We start from the raw sequence: 6,684 nt of genomic DNA, 5'->3' as shown, positions 1-6,684 counted from the left end.
GATAAGGCAATGATATTATAGTTAGGAAAACTTAATCAAGTTGAGCACGAGGCTCCTACCTAGTGGGCGACAGCCCGTTGTTATATAGAACCTCTATTCTCCAGATCAATAAGCCTTATTAACCCTTAATGAGGATTAATGATCCATTAGGTGACCCGCTAACCTATTTCGATCCCTCACCTGCTAGGCCTATGGCCTACAAGCCCCGTGATTATAACACTATCCCCTATTCCTCCTAGCGCAGTCCCGTGCGCATAACTAGGGCAATGGATTATCTTATGGCGAGGCAAGGCCCTCCTTCCTTTCCATTATGCCACGCCCTTTTAAGGAAACCTTAGTTAAAGACAAAGAGAGAAAACGCCACGCCTAACGAATCCTTAACGCGAGTACCGAAATAATCTCTTGCTTAGCCTGCGAACGAGCTAGCAAAAGGTGCTAGGCTCGAGAGGGTATCTCGAGATGCGCTGAGTGCGTTCGTCGAGGCTTCTCACGATGCGATATAGGAGGTCCCATGCCGCAAGACTAGTCTTCTCTAGACAACAATAAGGAAAAACTAGAACGAGAGTTGGACGAGGCTCTTGCGAAATAGCAAGAGATCGCCGCGTGTGTCGAGCGCATCCAACGGCAACGTAAGTTTCTGAGGAAACGAGAGACCGAGATGCTCCGCTATAGCCTCGAGTCTCTAGATGAGCTAGATGCTGCCGAAGAAAAGGAACGGTTGGATAAAGAGCGGTTGGAGAGGGATCTGCGGGAACGGCCCGCAGTCTCGTCTCCAATTGGCTAGGATCCTAGTATCGACTAGAATGCCCTAGAAGAGTCCTTTCTTCCTGGTCCTAATACCTCCTCCGCTACTCCCGTCTGGGAAGTCCAGGATACCGGTAGTGAAAGTTAGCCAGGATCTCAGGGCAGTTAAGGTTCGACTCCGGCTCCCAAGTGTTTTCTAACTGTGGGTATCCTTCCCACTTAACTAAGTACTTGATCTTCCTTCTAATGTATTTGCAATCTAGTACTTGCTCCACTTTATACTTAGCGTTTGGGTTGACCGGGTCGATCTCAACTTGGGGCGCCAGCGGCGCTCCCGGTGGCGCGAGCTCAAGAAGCGATATATAGAATGTTGGATATATCTTTATATTCTTAAGTAGCTACAATTCGTAATTAACAGGTCCCTTTACTTTCTTGATCCTATATAGTCCAAGCTTCTTATAGTCGAGTTTGTCGCTTAGTCTCTTAGTTTTAATGTTTTTTTTGATCAGATATACCCTATCCCCCTCTTTTAGTGTAGGCTCCTAGCTACGCCGCTTGTTGTAGTAGTGTGTAGTGCGCTTAGAAACAAACTATAGCTTAGAGGCTAGCTATATGTGTAGTTCTTTGATCTTAGAGACTCGGACTCTAGCTAGGTTATTGTCGATAGCCGTAATCCCTAGCTCCTTGTATGCCATAAGTTCATAACTAAAGTTGGTATAGAAAAGTGTTACCTTCGTGGTTTCTGTAGTTGAACTATTGTATGCGAACTAGGCAAGCGGCAATAGTGCTACCTAGTTGTCCTGTTAGTAGTTGACATAGTATCTTAAGTATGCTTCGACTACCTAGTTTATCCTCTTATTCCTTCCATTAGTCTATAGATAGAATGCTATAGTTATCTTCCTCTTAGTTCTTAGAGCGGCTATAAGGGCGGTCTAAAATTTAGAGGTAAAGAGCTTGTCTCGATCCGAGAGTATCTCTTCCGGTAGGCTATGCTTGCTGACTACTTCCCTAAGGAAGGTATAGGCGAGTTGTTTAGCCGTGCTAGCTTCTTTATAGGGTACTAATATTATATACTTCGTAAGCCTTTCTATAATGACTAAAATCGAGTCGTAGCTAACTCCTGACACTAGATCTTTGGATAGTAGGAGTTTCGTAATAAAGTCCCATAATATTGATTTCTAAGGAGTGTCTAGTATAGGGACTATTCCCATAAGTTCGTATGGCGTAAGGCGGCTCGCCTTGTTCCTAGTACAAGTATTGTAGCCCTTAATAACCCTTTTAATAATAGCTCTTATCGACGGACACTAGTATTCCCTCGAGAGTCTAGAGAAGGTTCTCCGTTCCCCCTAATGGCTATAAGCCGGCAATTTGTATTGTTCTCTTATAATCTCTTCTCTAACGCTTAAGGGAAGGTAGATTCTCCCGTTATGTGTGAGCAGCCCTCTAGGCGTCTTCCTAAAGTGCTATGAAACGGAATCTGCCATTGGGTCCGTAGTATAGGCTTCCTTAATACGGGTTTCTAGTGGAGTCCCGTCCAAGCGCCCTAGAGAAGCTATCTCTCTGATTGTTGGCGCTAAGTCCCTATTGTTAAGTGTACGAAGCAAAGGTTACTTATCGTACACTTTATCGTTCTTGTATCCGGGTTTTCTGCTAAGGGCGTCGGCCTTCGGGTTCTGTGTGCCTAGCACATGCTTGATCCTTAAATCAAAGCTAGTAAGTTCCTTAGACTATCGCACTAACCTTCGATTATTAAGGACTTTAGTGGTTGTAAAAGCCCGAAGATTCATATAGTCGGTGTGGATAGTAACTAGGAACTTAGCCCCTTAGAAGTATACCCTCTAATGCTTGAGTGCCTCTACTATTGCCAGAAGCTCTTTCTAGTAAATATCGTAGTTTTGCTCTGCAAGTAACATTTTCTTAGAGAAGTACGCGATAGGGTGTAACTTTCCGTCGTCGGCTTTCTGCAAGTGTACTACTCCTATAGCTATGTCTAATGCGTCGGTTTCAACGATACTTTCTCGATCCTCCTTGTATTGCTAGAGTATCGGTTCTTTTGAGAACCTTAACTTAATTTCTCGAAAGGAGGCTTCCGCCTAGGGTGTTTATACAAACGGGACATTCTTTTTAGTGAGTGCTATAAGCGGTTCCGCGAGCTTAGAGAAGTCTCGGATGAACATCCTACAGAAGTTGGCGAAGCTTAGAAAGGACTAAATATCCTTAACCATCTGGGGCGACTACTACTCTCTTATCTCCTGTAGTTTGTCTGAGTCGATTAATACCTTTCCTGACTCAATAATATACCCTAAGTACTTCGTGCTAGTGACTCCGAAGTCACACTTCTTGAGTTTAAGCCTAGAGTCGACCTTAGAGAGGGCTTCGAAGACTAGGCGTACGTGCCCCTCGTAGTCCTCTCTTTTTTGTGAATACACCAAAATGTTATCCAAATAGCAGACTATAAACTTGCCTAAATATTCCCGCAGAATATCGTTGTTCTGCCGTTGGCACGTGGCTAGCGCGTTCGTAAGCCCGAACGGTATGATAGTATACTCCTATAGGCTAGAAGGCAGCAGAAAAGCTGTCTTCTATTCGTAGCTTTCCTTAATCCTAATCAAGGCAAAAGCTATGTTCTGATCTAGCTTTGTGTATATAACTACTAACCCAATTGCATCCCTTAGACTTTAGAGATTAGGTAGGGGATAAACGTCCCTTACTGTAGCGTTATTTAGTCCTCTGTAGTCCACATAAGGCCGTTCCTTTGGATCGTCCTTCTTATGCGCGATCAGCATATTCGATGCTGTAGGGGACTTGGATTTCCTAATCCACCCCTTCGCTAGCGCTCTTTGCACGTACTCCTCGAGTATACCCAAAGTCTGTGGGTTGTGCTAGCGAAGCTTCTAGTAAGGCGGCTGCTTGCCTTCCTTTAAGTTGATCTCGTGGTCCTAGGGCTAATGTTTGGGTAGGGCCTTTAAGTCTTCGGGGTCCTCAAATAGCTTAGCGTACTTCCTATAAAGATAAGGTATTCCTTTTCGTCCCTAGTCAAGCGGCCTAATAGTCGTTTGACCCTATGCCTTAGAGGCTGTGGCACTAGCCTCCCTAGGTTCTTATAGTCACTCATTTGGGCAATTACATCGATTTAGCCTCAAACTATGATTTATTCAATTGAGTTCTGGGTTGTGCTCCTGTAGCCAGGGGATCCCTAGAACCACCTAGTGTCGACCAATAGGAGCAATGTCTAAGACGATCATCTCGACATATCCTTATATTTTCATTTGTAGAGGGGCTGTCTCATACATAACCCTTCCCTCGTTTTAAGCGATAGCTGTCTCGTCTATCGTACTTAGTCGGTACGGCTCGTCTTTCGGCCAAGCTAGTATGCCTAGCTAGAACACTACTTCCCCTAAGATGTAGTTTCCCTAAGCTCCTAAGTCGAGCATAATTATAGTTAACATTCCCTGGATTATTGCTCGTATATAGAAGTGACTCGTACTTCCCCGAATTGTTTTCACTATTGCACTTAGTTCCCTAGAGGACTCCTTAATGAATTTCACCCGAGCTTATCGACATCCTTCTGTTGTAAAGATTTCTACCACTTCTTGATTAGTAAGCTAGTATTCCTATCTTTTTAGGGACGTGTTCCATTCTTTTAGTCGGTATAGAGTCCTTTCCCGCAATCTAGCTGCAAGTGGGTTATCCTATCACTATACTGCGAACCTTACTCTCTATCCTTTGAAGGGTGGGAATACCGCTTCCTTCTAGACTAAAAGGCTTTAGTCGTGTGTAACTATTTCCCAGATTTGTCCTACCTCTAGGACCTCATCGAGTGGTTAGGGCTGGTCCCCTTGCTAGTTGAAGTAGGATACATGTACGGGTAATCGAGGTGCTCGGAGGGCAACCCTCTATGCGTCTCGGTACACAACAGTGTAGTAGGTTTTAGTTTCCGGTATATCCATCCCCCTCTGTAAAAGGCTAATATACTCTTCCTTTCTCCCATACTTCGGTTCCTAAGTCACTAAGAGGGAACCCACACTAGTAACGATCCACTCCTCGTTGACTTTAAGGAAACGTTCTCTTGGAGACTCGACCAGACCAATCCCCCCGAGTTGATAGCCTTCCTCTTAGGCACTCCTCTCAACTAGAGTCCCTGATTCCTCTAACCCGTCGTTAGAATCATAGAGTTTAAGCGTGCCGTCTGGAGGTCCCCACCAGCCGCTATCTGAGCCTAGCTAAGTATTATACTCCCATTCTCCCATACGATGGGTAGTATTAGCTTGTCTTAAGGTCTCGGTTTCCTTAGTGGCGTTGGCTTGCTTGCCTTTTCCCTTATTGTAGGAAGATGCAACGTGGCCAGGTAGTCTACACTCGTAATAGAGTCCCTTCTCTCGACGCTCCTTCCTAACTTCTGGCGAAAGCTGCTTCCTAGGCTTCTTCTTATAAAAGCCTCCTCTTTCGCTCTTCCTCTGACCCCTAGCTGTGGTTGCGTCGAGCTATATGGGATCCCCCTTATTATATGACTTTGGAGAACCCTGTGTTTAACGATAAGAGTATACTCCTTTTCGCTTAAGGCGCCTCTCATAGAACCGCTTATCGAATCTTGCGGCTAGGCGTATAGTTTCCTAGAGGCTAGTAGGTTCTGGCTCCACTCGGGCGAGCTCGTCCTTGATGAACTCCTTGAGGCCCATATAGTACGTTCTTTTCAGAGCCTTTCTATCTCATTTAGCCTGACTAGAATACTACTAGAACTTAGAAGTATAGTCCTTAACAGACCCTATCTGTCGTAGCCTCAACAATTCCCTTTTAGCCGTCTTCTCAACTTCTAGATCCCTGTAAACCCCCACTATAGCCTTCTTAAACCCTCCAAACCCTCTAAAGATGACCTTAGTCTCTTCCCTTATACTATTAAAGATCGTTCTAGTTGTCGCGTGTCGATTGGTCATATAGTCAGACAAGTAGGCCTTAAACTAGTTAAAAGCTAGTTCCCTTAGGTAGCTAGCGGCAAAAGCTACCTTAGCCCCCTCGCTAGGGAACAAGTATAGGTTGAACATTAAATAGATATCCATAGAACAAAGGAATGATTCGAGCTTGTGTTGGGTACCGTTATAAGTGTCTGGTACCTTGACAGCTAGGGTACGTTCCTGTACCGCGATGGTTGTCACCTCCGTAGGTACTAGGGTCTCTAGTCGTCTAGAGGTAGACATAGTTGCCGAATGCTAACTTTAAGACTAGGTGCTCAAAGTGTCACAACTCTCTCCTTACCCTAGTAAGGTCACGTGGGTTAGTATAGTGAATAAAGTAAGATAAGGCAATAATATTGTAGTTAGGAAAACTTAATCAAGTTGAGCACGAGGCTCCTACCTAGTAGGCGACAGCCCGTTGTTATATAAAACCTTTGTTCTCCAGATCAATAAGCCTCATTAACCCTTAATAAGGATCAATGATCTATTAGGTGACCCGCTAACCTATTTCGATCCCTCGCCTGCTGGGCCTATGGCCCACAAGCCCCGTGATTGTGACATCTAAGTAGTTCTTATAGCCGAGTCTACCTCCCGAGCCGAAAGCTTGTTATATTCCAAGAGTTTGATTTAAGGGCTCTGAGGGCGGTGATAATCTAAGATCTTACGAGGAGCAAAAGAGGAAGGGAGACTTAGATCTAAAGCGCTAATATTAATAGAGTTTATAGCGGAAACGTTTATAGGATCACTGTGTGATTAGTAATTAAAGGAGCGAGGTTAATTAGTGTGAAAAGGACTAGAAGTAGGGGTAAATATAATAAATCTGCTTTTACTAGCTAGTTGTTACACTACTCGTACGAAGCTAGGGTAAGTGCGAGGTAAATTAAGTTGTTAAGACAGCCTTAAACAGAGTTTCTCGCTCAACCCTTTGCGGAAAGAAGAGATTTTAGTGGCTTTAGGCTAGTCTTGCCCGCTAGCTTCGTAAAGCAAG

The sequence above is a fragment of the Mollisia scopiformis genome, assembly GCF_001500285.1.
Source record: "Mollisia scopiformis unplaced genomic scaffold LY89scaffold_6, whole genome shotgun sequence".
NCBI classification, from domain to species: Eukaryota; Fungi; Ascomycota; class Leotiomycetes; order Helotiales; family Mollisiaceae; genus Mollisia; species Mollisia scopiformis.
The sequence above is the reverse complement of the archived record's forward strand: the minus strand, read 5'-3'. Positions refer to the sequence as shown.